The sequence below is a fragment of the Anolis carolinensis genome, chromosome 4 (assembly GCF_035594765.1).
Source record: "Anolis carolinensis isolate JA03-04 chromosome 4, rAnoCar3.1.pri, whole genome shotgun sequence".
NCBI classification, from domain to species: domain Eukaryota; kingdom Metazoa; phylum Chordata; class Lepidosauria; order Squamata; family Dactyloidae; genus Anolis; species Anolis carolinensis.
Window position 1 is genome coordinate 64,939,821 of NC_085844.1, and position 17,755 is coordinate 64,957,575.

General features: G+C 38.2%; 1 long non-coding RNA gene across 1 annotated transcript in view; it reads right to left on the reverse strand.

The window, feature by feature from the left end:
* Positions 1-1,896: 1,896 nt before the first annotated feature.
* The window catches only part of LOC103278547 (uncharacterized), a 58,271-nt gene continuing 42,412 nt past the window's right edge, over positions 1,897-17,755 (reverse strand). Inside the window, exons 3-4 of the long non-coding RNA XR_506130.3 lie at positions 5,743-5,898; positions 1,897-3,748 (exon numbers count right to left, since the gene is read on the reverse strand). This is a non-coding gene — a long non-coding RNA (uncharacterized LOC103278547). The remainder of the gene's footprint in view (positions 3,749-5,742; positions 5,899-17,755) is intronic.

Consider the following 17,755-nt stretch of genomic DNA (forward strand, 5'->3'; position numbering starts at 1 on the left):
AAATTTGAGTTCATTATTCATAACCTCAGTGATAAGTTTCTTGCTTTCTTTCTCTGAAGTGTATATTATTTTTTCTTAAGTGTAGGTGAACAAAAATTTCAAACTTGTTCTTATTTCACCTTTAGGTCAATTTCTCCCTTAGGTTAATAATGATTAGAGGTTTTACAAATGACAATGAAAGATTATGCTACATTCATTAGAGTCTGAGTCAAATATAGTGCACTTGTGTGCACTGGAATAAATCAAGCTAAATATGAGAGTATTTTAATATTTTTCCAATACCTTAATTTCTTCCGTGATATATATGGAAAAATTCCAATAGCAAGAGAATCAGCCCCACCTCAACCCATAAAGAGAGGTGATAAATAAAAAAGATGATGATGATGATGATGATGATATTGTTAATATTGTATGTTTTATGTTGATTTTAATGATTGTTTTTACTGTAATTGATGTTTTTATTGGATAACTGTTTTATTGCTGTGTTTTGATATTTGATTGTTTTATCGGGCAAGGCCCCATGTAAGCCACCCCGAGTCCCTTCGGGGAGATGGGGTGGGGTATAAAAATAAAGTTATTATTATTATTATTATTATTATTATTATTATTATTATTATTATTATTATCAACACAACGACGTTGTATGGCACAGCAAACAAGATAGATATGCTGGATTTCGTTTCGCAAAACCACAAGTCGAACACTTCCCAAGTGTCTAGGACTGTGTGATGTATTTTCTGATGATGTGTGCAGATCCCAGTAGGGTGGCCTTTTGCAGTTGACAGATGGTGATTTTGTCAATGTCTATTGTTTCCAAATGCCGGCTGAGATCTTTTTATTATTATTATTATTATTATTATTATTATTATTATTATTATTATTACTACTACTACTATTATTTGGGGAAGGAAGATAGGCTAAGTGAGTGACTGCTTCTGTGTGCCCAATGAAAACATCTATGTGTCATACATGGCAGACACTGGTCAGGACAGCTTCCTTGGCATTAGGTGGAAAGAAGTAGTAGAGTTAGGTGTCATCTGCATATAGGTGGCACCATACTCCAAAACTCCAGATGACCTCTCCCAGCAGTTTCATATATATGTTAAACAGCATGGGGGACAAAATGGAATCCTGAGGAATCTCATAGGTCAACAGCCAGGGCTTCGAACAGGAGTCCTCCAGCACTACCTTCTAGGTATGGTCCTCTAGAAAAGACCGGAGCCACTGTAAAACAGTACCTCCCAGTCCCATCCCAGCGAGATGACCCAGGAGGATACCATGGTCAATGGTATTGGAAGCCGCTAAGTGATCTAGGAGAACCAACACTCCCCATGTCTAGCTCTCTTCGTAGGTCATCCACCAAGGTGACCAGCCAGAGAGAACAAGGATCTAGAATACCTGTGGTAGCTCTAGCTTCTCCAGGGAGTCTGTCCACATCCTCAGTCTGCACAAATTGAAAGGTATCCATCAACATTGGACAAGTAGGAGCCAAAGTTATATCCATTGGAACTGTATCAATAACAGCATCCAAGTCAAAAGAGATCTGAGACTTCATCTGCAAAGGGCTGTGCAAATTCTTCACAGCGAGGTGCTGAATAGTCAGGGATGTGTCCTTGAGGACCACTATGTAGTAGCCCTCCCACCACTCAAAACAGCTCATCTGGACAGTTTCTTGCCGATGCAATGGTGGTAGCAATGAATGATTTCTTTGCTGCCCCATTGCTGCAAAGTAGGCTTTCAAATACACTCTAGCCCGTGTTTGGTCAAATTAACTTTGAGTTCTCCACCAACATTGCTCTAGTCTCCATCTCACTTGCTTCATCGCTGCCAACTCCTTGGAAAACCAAGGAGCTGGTTAGGCAAAAGATTAAAAAAATTAACAAGAGAAGAAAAATGTCCAGACTTCATTTTTTGTATTTTATTTATGTTGGTCTCAATGTAGGCAAAGGCCACTCCCTTTTACAGTCATGCGGGAGCCACAATATTGGGCAATATAACATCTGTATTAAATTCTGTGATATCAAAAGATATAAGAGATTAAGACTGTCAAAATACCAGAAGTTATCAGACTTCAGAATTAATTTTGAAGCTTATTAAACCTTATTTCTGAACTAACCACAAGTTAACCATTCCCAACATTTGAGGGGTGTTGCTTTAACTGTGGTGAATGTTCAAATTTCATTTGGCAGATTGGGTTCAGATGGACATATTTTTCAAGTGCTTTAGTTTCCATGTGCAGCTGGTACATATTTTAATTTTTCTTAAGACAAGATAAGCTGATTCCTAGAGGGATCTAATAGGAATTTTTGATTTTCCCCTCTAAATTGGTCATGGGAAGTAAGAGATTCACCAATGGTGTGCCAACCATTGCCTTTGCTGCCCAACCCGAGGAATAGAGACCAGTGACAGTGTAGGGTAAGCCAATAAAGGGGGATTCCTACCCAATCCTGTAGTGACCAAAACCAGTATACTGCGTAAGGGTAAGCATGAGGACAGCAAAATGATTTCCCAACCTCTGTGAAAAATCAAATTGTTTGATCAAATAAATACATCACAACTGTCAAGTTTAATGTCAATTTGAAGAGATACTCAAAGGCATTTCTCAAAGCTTATTAAACCAAGATGACCTTCACTAGTTCTGTGATTTCATTGACTTCTAAGATTTATTATCTGAGTGTGAACTGATAGTTCATTGGCTTTAAACCTAGATTCTATACCAAGAAAACTCAAACCCTCCAAATCCAAACTTGCAAATATTTTCTTATCTTGCATTATTTTCCTTTAGGCACTTACATAAACAGTGAATTTTCTTGCCCTACATCCTACACCATGACCTCTGGAAATCTTGCTTTAGCACACTATTAGTCCATATAGTCTTGACCAAGTGGTTTTTAGCCTGCTAGCATAATCTCATGGCAGTGGCAGCTCAGAGCTTCCATGTTTACAGGAAGGAAAATATCCTTTGACTTTTAATCAGAACTGAAAGGATCTCTCTAAGGTGCTGAACTCTACTCCCCCAAATTTGTTTAGTCCTTTAAATTGTTTAGTCTAGAACCCAGAGCAGATTCAGCATTGCACAGAGAAGAAAACCACCAGTCATCACAGCCTGGATTAGAAAACTGAATTTCCACAAGGGGCAAATGAAATTCTCAAGGTGCTCATTTTCTGCTTAATGATGACCCACAAATACACACACTGTTCTGGGTATAAAGCATGAAGGTGAAACCCAGATTGAGCAATGGCACAATGAGCACATTGTACTAAGTTGGGGCCTGCTTTTTTCAGATGAAAAAATAAAAATGTAAGTGCAAAACCAAAAATACAAAATTCTCTTCAGCAGATTTGTTCTACTTCCAGCTCTTTCATCAATAGAATTTTGTTTGTTTGTTTTTGCAAAAATGTCTTGTTCCACACTCCCTTTCTCTCCCAACCGCTACTGACAAAAATATTACATATTGATTTCCTTGGGAACAATGCCTAGTAATTTCACCTTTGAGGAACTGACAACTTCCAAATGAAAACATATTTCATTGGAGAAATGCTCAGGTCTTCACAGCAGGTAAAATGTAATTTAAAGTGCACTATTTGTAAGGTAGTATTCTTCATGAGAATGAATGGAAATGCCAGCGGCTGGCTGCCTTCTTTCTCTTTGAGGCGGGCTAGCTCCTGAAATCAAGCTGACCTCTTCATTCTGCATTAAGGAATAGTGGTAGTTGTTGTTCTTCTGTAGAGTTTCAAAATATTTCACCTGAAACAACAAAAAAGATGCTTGAAAGTGCTGTGTTAATAAAGGCTACCATGCCTCTGAGATTTTAGCAAACAAACAAACAAACAAGAAAAAAGGAAGCAAAAAAATCAATGCCGTTTAAGCTTTCATTTTGTTTGTATCTAGTACATTTTGCAGTGATGGTGAGGTAACAAGGTGCTTCCATATGTTAAATTGCTGCATTTGAAGCTGGTTAGAACTCTCACTATGGAGCAAGTCAGCTTTGAAATAGTCGCACACTTCAGCACTCCTCGGTATATTTTCACAGCAGGTGAAACCCAGGAAGAGATGTCTGTAGGGAGATTTCTCTTAGTTGCTGTTAACGTTTGATGTCGGATCCGAGTCCATAAAATTGCTGCCTCTGCCCAATTAAAAGTCAGTCCTGACCAGCATCAAACAAATCAGGGCATCATATGCTCTGTTAGCTAAATTTATTCCCTCACTGTAATGTTAAACCTTACAGTATGTAGAGGTATATAGAAAATGAGTGTGCGGCAAGATTTATTAACACAGGGCATGGGTTGATCACAAGTTTCTATTCTGACCCAGATTCAGTTATTTATTAAGCAGCCCAAATTGGCTCAGACTGATTCTCAGGCCATCTGCCCGGAGTCTAGTCTGAATTTCAATTCAGAAACTCAGATCTTTATCTATCACCTTGACTGTCATTGGGAATCAACAATTTACAATGACTTTTTTTCATGATCCTCCAAACCAGGTTATCTTTTCAGGCTTAGTAACCATTCAGAAAGGTTTCACACCAGACAAATGTTGAGACAAGTAGGTAAACTGGATCCAAACCATGTAGGGCCTTAAAGGTAACAAGCATTTGTACTTTGACAGCCAGTGGAATATTGGTTCATTGATATTATTGGGATCAGAAAAAGTAAAGTGAATTAAAGAATGGGTTAAAGGAGGTGAGAAGGAGAAAGAGTGAAGGAATCTGGGGAAATATAAGCATTGCTAAACAAAGTGGCTGGAAGGTCAGGAGGAGATCAGGTTGACCCCACAATAATGGGAGGAGGGAGAAAAATTGCACAGAAAGATCATTTCACTTTCAAAAAAAGAGAAACACAGTATGTTTAGGAACAGAAGGAACAGACAAAGAGAGAATCTGAAGGATAGAGATGAGAGAGCTGAGGGGAAATATATAAAGTTACATTTTATTATTACAGACAGGAAAGAGGGGGGAAAGGAAGTCTTACTGCAAGTGTGCGTGTTTGCGTCAATCTGAGACTATAAAACCCCATAATACATGACAGTCAAGTGTGGTACTTCATCTTTGGTAATTTGGCAGCCACCCCTTAGTTCTACAGAATTAAACTATTGTATTTTAATCTCATTGTTTCTAGTCTTAGGAAGCAAAAAAAAAAACCCTAGAGATATTAGAGCACTGTGCATCAACAATATAACATGATCACTCCTTGATGTACCAGTAACCAATCTCGATGGCATGCTCTCTTTTTAACTAACTGAAATTTCTGAACGTGGGAAGCTAGCACATGTTGGAGAAATCCCACTAGTGTACAGCACACTGGAGAAATCCAGTGTTCAGATTCAGCACATGTACTAGTTTTTAGGTCAGAGGTTCTCAACCTGTGGGTCCCCAGGTGTTTTGACCTACAATTTCAAGTAATACCAGCCAGTTTACAAGCTGTTCGGATTTCTAGGAGTTGAAGGCCAAAACATCTGGGGACCACAGACTGAGAACCTCTTTGGATTCTTTAATTTTAGAATTACCTTCATTCTGCCCTGGAAGGCAAATAAAGCTGAGTTTTGAGAACCACATCAAAATATATAGCCATGGCCTTGTTTTACACTGTCTTGCACTGTATGTTAGCAGTGTGTTATCCTTGCCATACAAAGAGGATGCCATTGCTTTACTTATGATACCTTCTTTTGCACAACTATCTGCCAGTCAAAGTGCAGCAACAAAGTTATTTAGATAAAACCATATAATTGAATTCCTCATTCACCTTAAAATGTCCAGGTGGAGAGAACAGAGAGTGAGATGGTAATTCAGGAGTGGACCTTGTTCATCCTCTCCGTCTCTTTCCCCAAAGCTTCACACAATACAAATCTCCAATTTTCTTTTTTCTTGTTTTTGTTTTTGGTGTGATGTGAAGGAAGAACTGTAGGTTGACAAGACATTAATTAAATGTTAGTATTTATGTCACTGGTGGATAAAGATAGATACAACCTAGGCTGCTTAATATCCTAACTAGATGTGCAAAAGACAGGATTTCAGCAGGCGCAGCTAAATATGTGATTTCTTCCATGTGAAATTATCTCTTCTACATAATTTTAAAAAATCCAGAGGTGTTTTAGAATATGGTCATCCACTTCTCTCAAAAATGATGCAATTGCGGGATTTTTTTAATTGGCAGCTGTAAGATGTATTGTGAAAATTTCTGTGAAACTTATTTAGAGGCCTAGAAAAGATTCACCCAATTTGTAGCAACTTGGTCAATCCCCCAATGTCTTAGTAGCTTCCTTTCCTTCCTCTAAAGCCCCTTCTATACTGCCATATAATCCAGATTATCAAATCAGATTATCCAGATTATTTGCTTTGAATTGTGTTATATGACTCTACACTGCCATATAATCCAGTTCAAAGCAGATAATCTGGATTTTATATGGCAATGTAGAAGGGGCTTATGAAGAACATGGGGCACATTCAGAAAAAAGAAAATCCAAATGGACCCAACAACCACAGCCAGTGGGACAAGATCTCTCTCACACACAAAAAAAGCATGAGCAAATACGAACAATTAGTGCAGAGACTTTGAACGATCACACACACATGACTGCATATCTGGGAAGAGTGAATAAAGTATATCTAGGTCAAACACCTGAGCTAACTGCAAATGCTGCCACTTCATTTCCTAAGCACACCTTGTTAAAAAAAAATCAGAGTACACCAATAATTTTAAATCTTCCAGTCAGAGTAGCAATAATGCATGTCCTTGCCTTGGAGAGGAGTTATATAGTCACAGTACATGCTCTTCTTGAAGATTAGCATCATCCCAAGAATCCCAGAGTGGGAGTTGCCTGCATTATCTCAATGTGCATGGCAGTGTGAGAGTCCTTGTTCTGTCATTATTTCTTTACAGGTGTCTGCAGACTGTAAGAAAATTCTAAAGACAAGTCAATTTCCTGTAGCGATAAATAGAATAAATCAACTGACGGGAAGAGAGAATGGAAAAATTTCACTTTCTGGGGCAAGATAGGAACAAATGACTCAGAAAACTCACACTCTATAGCTTCACAGTAGTTTTCAAATGCTTTTCAGATTTCTGGAATTTTTGAACCTAATTAAAAGAAATGGTCTGAAAAGAAGTGTATCAAACCCAGGAAAACACAGAATCCGGGGGCTGCTCCCGCACATTAGCCACTTGGGCCCTCACTCAATTCTTCATGATAAATCATTTCTTCTCATAAATGCATTCAAGCTACAGCAATTTAGGAGTGCTATGCATCTGTAACTTTTAATTATCAGTTTAATCAGGCTGTGAACAAACTAAATAGGTTGATTAAAAAAAACCCTACTTTGAGCAAGTGCTTTAACTGCATTTGAAATCCAGCCAGCACCTGGCAAGATTACAAGAGTAAGGAATAAGGAAAGCGCGTCATCTGAAATTTATGAATCCCACATTTCAGGTCCTATAGCATCACTTTTCCTAAAACCTTAAAATTTTAGTGGTACCAGTAGCAATTACCAGAACTCAGAGTTTCTAAAGCAAAGGATTTTTCCAATATGTGGATAAAACTGATTGCTGTTTGTGCCGGCGAGTTTTCTCATTGACTCTCTCCCTACCTTATGTGTTTAGGCACCTGGGTGTTCTTTTTTTAAATGCAAATATAAATGCCCTCTGTTTGAAAAATGATGATTACAGCTTGGAGGAGTTGGTGACTGCAGTCTCTGATGATGGCTTGAGGATGATCTGTTTGCATATCATTAAGGAATAATCGTAGGCAGATATTTCTCTATGTGCATGGTTAATCTTGATGTTCTTTGTCTCTGCTGCAAGACTCCAGGGATCCCTGTTTACACTACTGTGTGAATGCCAATATCTTTCTGCATTCAGAGTGTCAGCAACTAGACCCTTGCCTTTTCAGAGGTTTCATATTGCTCTATTGTCTTAGAACAATATTTGTTGAACTGCTATCTCAAAAAAGACAACTGAAGTTTAAATAACATTTCTACCTACTCCATCGTGAGAATTTGCTATGCAGCAGAAATACAGAGAAATCCTGCCTCTGCTTTACAGCTTAGTCCTCTGTACATTTACTCAGAACTAAGTCACACAATCTTTACTGAAATGTACTCTCATGAGTGATTTTGGACTACAGGCTCATTTTTACTCTTTCTGCCCATCTTTGAAATCTTTTACTTCCGTTTCTGATTTAGGAAATCCATTAATATATGGAGGCACATATATAAATTAAATTTACCATTGCTTCCTAATGTTTGAAATAAAACAAAGTAAAGCCTCTTGATGATGAAAATGTACATAATAGGTAAGCTGATATGAAAATGGTTCTCACACTTTGGTCTGCCATATATTTGGAGAATCACTGTTCAAGAGTAACATTTAGGCTTAGAATGATATTAAATTTGACTAAATGTCTCAAAGTTCCAACACCCTGTGCCAAAGGCCAAATGAAAGCAGATAAAATTAAGATTCTTGTGAACCATAATATAATGTCTAAAATATAACAAAATGAGAAGAAAGACAGATTTTCTGAATGACTGAGCTGATTCACAACAATATATTAATTGCACTGCTTCATTTTATCAAAAAATGCTTTGAGATACTTGATTGGTTGTTTAGAGAAGAATATAATTTCATAATTCCCATAAACGATATGCCAGCATTATCTTCTCACCTGGTCACCCCTCCTTTGTTAATTTTGAACATTACCATTTGTATCAGCAAGATAATATCATATCATTACTGACATCATAAACCTATGTACATTAGACTTGTGCAGGTCTGTTTTAGTCATTTTCCTTTGGCTTCTTCAGATTGTTCAGCTTCTCCAGAGGATGCTTTCTTAACCCCATGGCTCAAACTCAGACTCCCTTGAAAGGAAGAAAGAAAAGGAGACCAGGAAGGATGCTTCCTTAGCCCTGTTCCTCAAACCAGGCTCCCTTGAAAGGAAAAAAGGAAAGGATCCCAGGAAAGATGCTTCTTTAACTCCATTGCTCAAACCAAGTCTCCCTTGAAATAGAGAAAGGAAAGGGCCCCAGGAAGGATGCTTCCTTTATCCCATTCCTGAAACCCAGGCTCCCTTGAAAGGAAGAAAAGAAAGGGCCCCAGGAAGGGTGCTTCCTTAACCCCATTCCTGAAACCCAGGCTTCCTTGAAAGGAAGAAAGGAAAAGAAAGGATCCCAGTAACAGGAGGGGTAGCCTCGTAAGTTCCTCATTGCCACCAATGGGCCCGATCTTCCCAGATCTACAGATTTTTCCATTAGCCAATTTTCAGGAGGCTCCTGAAAATGGATCTGGGTAACCAATGAAATTTGGATATCAAAAAAAGATCACCTTCCAGGCAAATTGCACAAGCCTACTATACATACCTATTCAGAAATAGACCCACATAGCAGATTTACTCTTGGCATGTGGGAACAGAACTGCAGCATGTGATTATAATGGAGGGGAAGTTGGAAGATGACTTCAGCTTTTGTTGAAATAGGATTTAAATATTCTAAGGTCTCATCTAAACAGACTATTGAAGTGGCTGTAGAGATAGATCAATTCCATGACATCCAAATTCTGCACAGGGTTGATCTGGGATAATGTGGGCAAAATGGGGGAGGAAGGCACGTAGCAGCTGAGAGTCTGCTGGAGTGCTCCTAACCATAGTGTGTCTCACTTTCCTCCCAAGATATGGACAGTGTGAGTGACCCCATCCTTATGCTGGGAGGATGGCTAGAGGAAGGCACATGGCAGCTGAGAGTCCTCTGGAGCACACTCAGCCACCGCCTGTCACTTTAAAATGTAGCTGTTCCGACTCACATACAAATTCAACTTAAGAACAAACCTACAGAACCTATCTTGTTCTGTTATCTGAACAACAGAAATGCTGGTTATGACCTATACAGTCATATATAGCTTAGGTTGAGGCTGACAGACTATCTCTTACCCTGTCAGCTTACCCAGCCCTTAAGATTTTCAGGAGAGGGCCTTTGTCCAGTTTAACTAACTTCAGAGATACAGATGGTGGGGACATGATGCAAGGTTTTTTAAATGGCTACCCCTGACCTCTAGAATTCTTAACTATTTTTATTCTAACAGTTTTTTAGACCTGGAAACATTGAAGGAAGTGTGTTTTAAGAGTATGGTGATTTGTTTTAAATTTGTTGATAGCTTAATTCTGTTTCAGTGTTGATATTTTGGGTGTTGCTAACTGTATTATAATCATTTTAGTATATCAGTTGCCTCTTAGGAAGATTAGAAATATGAATAATAACAACAGCACATCAATTTAACATGAAACAGATTGCCTATAAAAATTGTCGAAGCATTCACATCTATAGGAAATAAATATATCTTTGTGTGGGTTCACTCACAGACAAAGGTGTAAAAACTAAAAAAAAGGTGGGAACAGATTCCAGATTTTCAGTGTGAAAACAGGACTCAAGTTAGGACTTGATCTTTTCAATATGCAACTGGGATAGTGAGCATATTGAATTTTACTGGTAAATTCAAAATCATTAGGCTAGGGAGTGAAAGTTATTGACAGAGACAGATCTACTGAGACCTTTTCTATATTACACTTGTTGGTGCAATGAAGGGTTCTGCATTGCCAGCTGATGTGCTCAAATTGTGTTGGCTCAAGAGAAATCATAATAGGAGAGATGCTACATAGGAAGAAAATAAATAAAATGGCATATGGGATTTCCTTCCATCTCTTTCTTCATCACTGAAAAATCCATCTAATATTTCAAGACCAGTATTCAAAATGTCAGTTTCTTGTTGGCTGAAAGGATCATGGAGAAATTTGAATTTATTTTTAGATTGCTCTTTGAAAACTACTGAGCCATCAAGTGGCTGCAAGAATTAGACTGAATTGCCTTGTGACTAATTTCTGTTCTTTCAAGTAAATACATCACATCAGCCATATATATATATATATATATATATATATATATATATAGAGAGAGAGAGAGAGAGAGAGAGAGAGAATATTAAGGATATAGTTCATCAACAGAGCTGAAGGTTATCAATTTGGGGTCAGTTCATGTCTATGTTGGTATTGTAGGGCACATCTACACTGTAGAATTCATCCAATTTGACACTATCTTGTAGTTTTACAAGCTCTTTAGCCTTCTCTGCTGTGGAGGTGGGAGGGAGTCCTCACTATCCAGAAGCACCTAATGTTTTTTGATGCCATCGTGAAGTTATCCTAACTGTCCTGCCAATCCTCTATGTCACAGTAGTCTCTAGCTGCAACACAGATCCGACCTGTCCACCATAGTGTGCAGTGACATCAGCTAGGGCAATGGGGCACCAACGGATGCGGGAGAGTAGGAGACATCCCCCCTCCTCCCTTCCCAGTGTGTTATATCATTCTGGCGGTCATCACTGCATGTGATGGCAGACATGTATGGTCCATATTGGCATGGAATGTGGGGTGGGGGGAAGGGACTTCCATCCTGTATCCCCAGGCACCTGAGCCCAGGAAACATGGGGTGCCGTGGGGACCATTGCAGTTGATTCTGTTTCATTGCAGTTGATTCGGGTCCCAGGCCTTAGTTTGCCCATGCCTGGTCATGCCTTCAAATATTTGGCTACAAAAACACAGATAGATGTTTTAGTCTATCCAGAGCCGGCCCTAGGTATTTTTCAAGTGTAGGCGAACAGAATTTCGGCACCACCCCCCCAAACCAATCACTGAAAAATAAAAGTGTTGGATAAGCGAAAATGTTGGATAATAAGGAGGGATTAAGGAAAAGCCTATTAAACATCAAATTACATTAAAATTTTACAAATTTAGCACCAAAACATCATGTTTTACAACAAATCAACAGAAAAAGCAGTCTTGACTGCGCCCCCATATGTTTTGCGCCCGAAGCAACCGCTTAATTCGCCTCATTGTTGGACCGGCTCTGAGTCTATCATTGTATTTTACGGCATTGAATGTTTGCCTTTTATGTTGTAAACACCCCTGAGTCCCCATGGGGGAGATAGGATGGGACAGAAAAAAAGTTTTACTTATTTACTACATCATAACCACTGAATGCCCATAAGGACCATACCAGTGGCAAACAGATGGGTTGTGTTCATGGGAGTGGGCTTGATTGCAGTAACATGTGGCAGATCTTTACATTCAACCAGATCAATACTTGGCTATAAACATCCATTCTCATTATTACAGGTCGACACAAAAAGGAAATTGCAAAAGGTATCAGTGATGAACTGATTTAAGATGTCTCCAGTCATTACTGCTATGTGCATAATAAACCTGTGAGGAGCTGTTGTTCCTCCTCATCACACAATTTTGTCACCTTCTACACAGGAAGAGAGATAATCTCGGTGAAGATAATAGCTACTTCTTTCCATGGATGGACTCCATGTAGCCCAGCATACAGAGATCCTAGTGTTGTGAACAATGAACAGTCTTTATTCACACCAGGCTATAATGCGTCATGTGAAAAGGGCACTGATGGAAATCCTGATGGAAAATGCATTCTAAATTAGACCCTTCTCTTCCTATGTTTATTCTTTTCAAATTGATAACTCCTGAAGAGAGCTGTTTAATTTGTTATTACTGTTTATTTACATTTCTTTTACTGCATTTTAGCAGATATTTGTAATGCATCATTTTATATGTTTGCTATTTTAGGTTTGTGATTTTTAGGGTTTTTATTAACTGTTTTAAGTAATATTTTCACTGCCTTGACATCTGTTGCGGAAGCATAAGAAGTAGCAACTGAAATAACCTTAAAAATAGTAACAATGTTACGTGGGCTCAATAGTTTAAGCTCCTTTTCCTACAGGTGCAGATAAATACCTCACAACCTCTGAGGATGCCTGCCATAGATGTGGGCGAAATGTCAGGAGATAATACTTCTGGAACATGGCCACACAGCCCGAAAGACATACAACAACCCTGTGATCCCAGCCATGAAAGCCTTCGACAACACATTAAAATAAATAAAAACACGGTACCACAAAATCTCCTTAGTAGCTCATTTCTTCAACATCACTCTAACAGTAGATTGTGCTGAAAAATAAAATATCAAGGATCAGTTCTAGTTACATTCCTCACAGACTTTGTAAAAACTTTTATGGTCGTTTCCCCACATGAATTTTGGCAAAAAGCCATTTATGAGAATTGTATCCTACTGCAATTGTTAATAATTTTTACAATATATGGAAACACAAAATGCTATGTGTTGTTTTTTTTTTACCCACATTCCTGTTGATCAACACAGTGGAAACCAAAATAAAATAAACCATATGTCTTGTTTATAGACAGGTATCAATGCAGAGACCTTTCTTTCAAAAATGCTAAGTCTCAGCTGCTTTCTAATTGCATTAAGGCACTCCCAGGCTTGTCTCACAGTGCCTCAGAGATACGTGTTATCTCACTGCAGCACACTTCTTATTATGTATTATTTATTATTATTGCAATGAAAAATCACAGAGGTTTCATTAACAGGAGAACATCAAGCACTGAGCCATGGTAAATTTCTCCCCCTTTGCTGATTTATTTACAAACTTGCAACAAAAAGTGGTAGGAGTAACAGAACCCTTGAACTGATGTGCAACAATGGAAGGAAACAGGTTAAATCAACATTAAAAGCCTATTGAAGAAGATCAGAACTGATAAGAATGGTTTGAGATCTACTGCAGTAAAATCGCGATTTTAGGACTTTAGATCAACATATAATCTGTTAATCTGGCCAACTCAAAATTTAAGAACTGAATCCAAATCTCTATATTGTTGTCATGTTTGGCCTTCAAGTCAATTCTGGCTCGTAGTTGGCAAATTGCTTGGCAAAATTTATTCAGAGGAGGTTTGTCATTGCCTTCTGCAAGACTGAAAGAGAGTGCCTTGTCTAAAGTCATCCAATGGGTTTCCATGCCTGAGAAGGAATTCAAAACCTCATCTTCTGTACTGTAGTTGTAATCCAGCATTCAAACTACTGCATCATACTGGATGTCAGTGAATTTAAAATGAACTTCAAGGTCATGGAGACCAGTGGCATCAGGAGCAGCATGGAATTAAAAATCATGGCATAGAATATAAATGTATATCTATATCTCAAAACTCCAAAAAAAATAGACTGAACTTTCTGAGTTGGACCATCTTCAAAGTGATGAGTGAATGCTTCCATTTCACTTTCTCTGATATTTGATTAGGTGTGCATATGTGTCTCAAGATTGTTTCTGAAGAAATAAGGACATTCTGATTGCACCTTCTTTAAAAGAAAACAAATCCAGGTTCTCAGCCATCTACAATAATCAAATCCAGTTCTAAGCATGGAAGTGCATATGATTAGTCTGTCACATCTCTGGTAAAGTTGAAGAGCATATTAGAACTGGCAACTCTCTTTGGGTTACATATGTCGCTGAATATACAGAAATTCAGCGGTGGACTTTTAAAAGCTATGCACTCAAAGCTTTCCTTCAACTGAAAATCTATCAGATTTATTTCATATCATATTAAAATTCTTTAATTTCAAATTCTCTCACACACACACTTGTTCTTGTTTTTAAAAATGATATTAATGGAATGTTCACCCACTTCATACTTAAGGCAGCCAGACTTAACCAAATGTTACTTAGCTTGACAAATGTTATCTTTCTTTTGTGAAGTTGCTGCCATATGGAGGGTTTGCCATGTGTCCTCAGTGAAAAAATGATTATATTTGTAGATAAGGCAATATGTTTGATAAAATATTTCTTCTTCCCTCTCTCTCCCCCATAACGCTAGCTGCAAATCTTGTGGAATGTGCTCTCAAAGTCTCAGGGCTTGGTCAGTTAGCCTCTTTTAGGACATAACAGTTGTCTATTGGACTGGTGGAATAGTGCAGTATACTCTCAGTAGTATGCTAGACCACTACATGCATCCAAGGAATGGGCTAGGATATAACCTTTGGGAGGAAGAACACATTTGGTGAAAGGACCACTTTATCTTTTTGGACATTCTGGAATGGTACATCTGAATATAGGGCTGCCAATTTACTGGCACATCTTGCCTCTGTGGTGACAACCTTTAGAGCGGTGTTTCTCAACCTGTGGGTCCCCAGATGTTTTGGCCTTCAACTCCCAGGAATCCTAAAAGCTGGTAAACTGGCTAGGATTTCTAAGAGTTGTAGGCCAAAACACCTGGGGACCAACAAGTTAAGAACCACTGCTTTAGAGTGAGAAGTCTTGCTAATAAAGACCAGTGACTCAAATAGTAAACCCATCAATTGGGAGAGCATCAGTGAGAGAGACCAGGGAGCAACTGGTAAAAAAGGGCTGATATGGTCCAGTCCTTTCATGAACCTCTTTACTAAAATTTGTACAAATAGAGAAGTAGAGTTCATTGTTGCAGGTTAATGTGTAGCAAAGAAAGAGTCAGGTCAGGTCACAATCAGAATAGTGTTTGACGGCCATAAATGCATCCAAGATGAGGGAAGAGTGAGGGGCAAATAAATAAGATAGCAAAATAAAGCTTTTAAAAATATATAGGGTTAAAGAAAAAACTACAGTAATACTAAAGACTTATGAGAGAAAGAAATAATATTTTAAAATATATTTACAAGAAAAATGAATTCTGAAGAGCAAGAGATGATGTTGGTGGATGAAGAAAAACTGAGGGAAGAATAGCTTGGCAGTTAGGGCATGCACAATAAGAAGAGAGGTTGTTTTGCTCTTGAATTTTCTGGGTGGGATCTCTGCACAAGTGCAATCCCCCCCCCCTGTTTGTTTTTTTTTGGGGGGGGGGTTAGAGCACAGAGGCGCGATGAAGAAAGCATGGATCCAAACATCCAGTCTGGAAAACAGTGGATAATGAAAAATCAAGTAAACATTTTGTGCTAAAGACAAACCATACAAAAGATACAACACTCTTATAGGACAATCAAATAATATGAGAATTAGTAAAATTTACAAGATTGCCTAATGCCAAAGTTTGTCTTTACAGTTCTGTGCTCACTAATTGCTAGACTGCACATTTATTCTCTAGGGGTTCCGCACAGTATATATTTATAGTGACTTATTATTTATTTTACTATTCCTGTATCACTCTCTAACACACAGTTATTTCCCACTTTTCCCTACAATTCTTCCATTAGATCACATGTTTGATTACAGACATGTTTTAATAAATAAACCACTCTTTTATATCTTTTACAAAGAAGAATTTAATTGTGTCTTATTCTGCTTGAGAGATCCACTATTTCTCATATATTCCAACATATATAATATTGAATGGAAGACATGGTAATACCAGCCCCCAAACCAGCATTCAGTGGAAGACTCTTAGAAAGAAATACAACAACTTGATGGTTAACTGTACTATTCCTTAATTCATTTAAATTTATTTTTCTTATTCAGGAATGAGTGTGAGTATGCAAATACAGGTGTGTGTGATTTTCTAGTACTTTAAGAACTGTGTTTATCAACAAGCAGAGTAGAAACATTGAGTTAGATGCCAGCTAAGATTAAAATTCTACAACATGGATCACTGATAGCAGACAATGAAAATATAAAATTCAAAAATTGAATTCATTTCCATGGATGAACTCTCTGATCTGACCCGCCCCAATGAAAACTGGAATGAGTTTGATTTTGGATGACAGCTGACAAGATTCCCAAGTTACCATGGTGCATGGGAAAACAGCTGAAGGACGACTGTAAGGTGGTATGCTTAAAATCTATATGTGCCCAAGAAGCTATTACAGTTTTGAGAGTATTGTTAGTTACTGGGATGGCACAAGTCTGACTAATTAGGAGGAAATCTTTATCTTTTCTAGCTTCAGTTGGTGTTAACATCTGCAGCTGGGGAGATGTCCAAGGTCAGTTATTAAACATTGGAAGCATGACCTTCAAAAGCTAGCACAGTGGCCGACCTATCATAGGGTTTACAAACAGAGATACACTAATTAGGATTGAAACGTAAAATCATGTAGACCAAGGAACTTTTTGTGTTTAAATAAGGCTTCTTGGGCTTAAAAAAAAGTATTTTCTGCTAGGCGAAAGACAATAACACAGGCTGCTATCATCCCCAATAGCAGAATATAAGTCCCATTGAAATAAATGAGACACATCTGATTTCATGACAAAACTAAGGAAGGAAAAGGATGGATGAAATGTCTTACTCTGCTTGAGGGATCCAATATTTCTCATATTTTCCAACCTCTATAATATTGAATGGAAGATATGGTAATACTAGCCTCCAAACCAGCATTCAGTGGAAGACTCTTGGAAAGAAATACAACTTGATGATCAACTATACTATTCCTTCATGAATGGTTCCTCACCAAACCTATTTCCCTCTATTCCCTACATAAGTCATAACAGCACACTGTAACAGGGGACAACCTCCTAAAAAGGGAGAAGAAAATTCCTACCTATTCCCCAAATGGTCACCAGCAAAGGCCAGCATTGTCTGTAGTACTGGTGGCCACGCAATGAGCTGGTTCTGACAGTGCCTGTTTTCTTTGCCAGGATCCTTCATCTGGGATGCAACCATTCTTTCCTTTCCTCTTGGCTTCTATTCCTAAAGATTTTAGGTGCATCTACAATGTCGAATCAATGAAGTTTGACACCACTATCTGCCATGGCTCTATGCTGTGGAATCATGGAAGTTATAGTTTGACAGGTATTTAATCTTCTCTGCCCAAGAGTGCCAGTAACACACCAAATCCCAGGAATCTATAGCATTGAGCCATGACTTTTAAAGTGGTGCCAAATAGTATAAATTCTATTATTGATGCATTTTTCTCTCTTTTCAAATGGGCTTCACTGCATAAGATCTGATAAG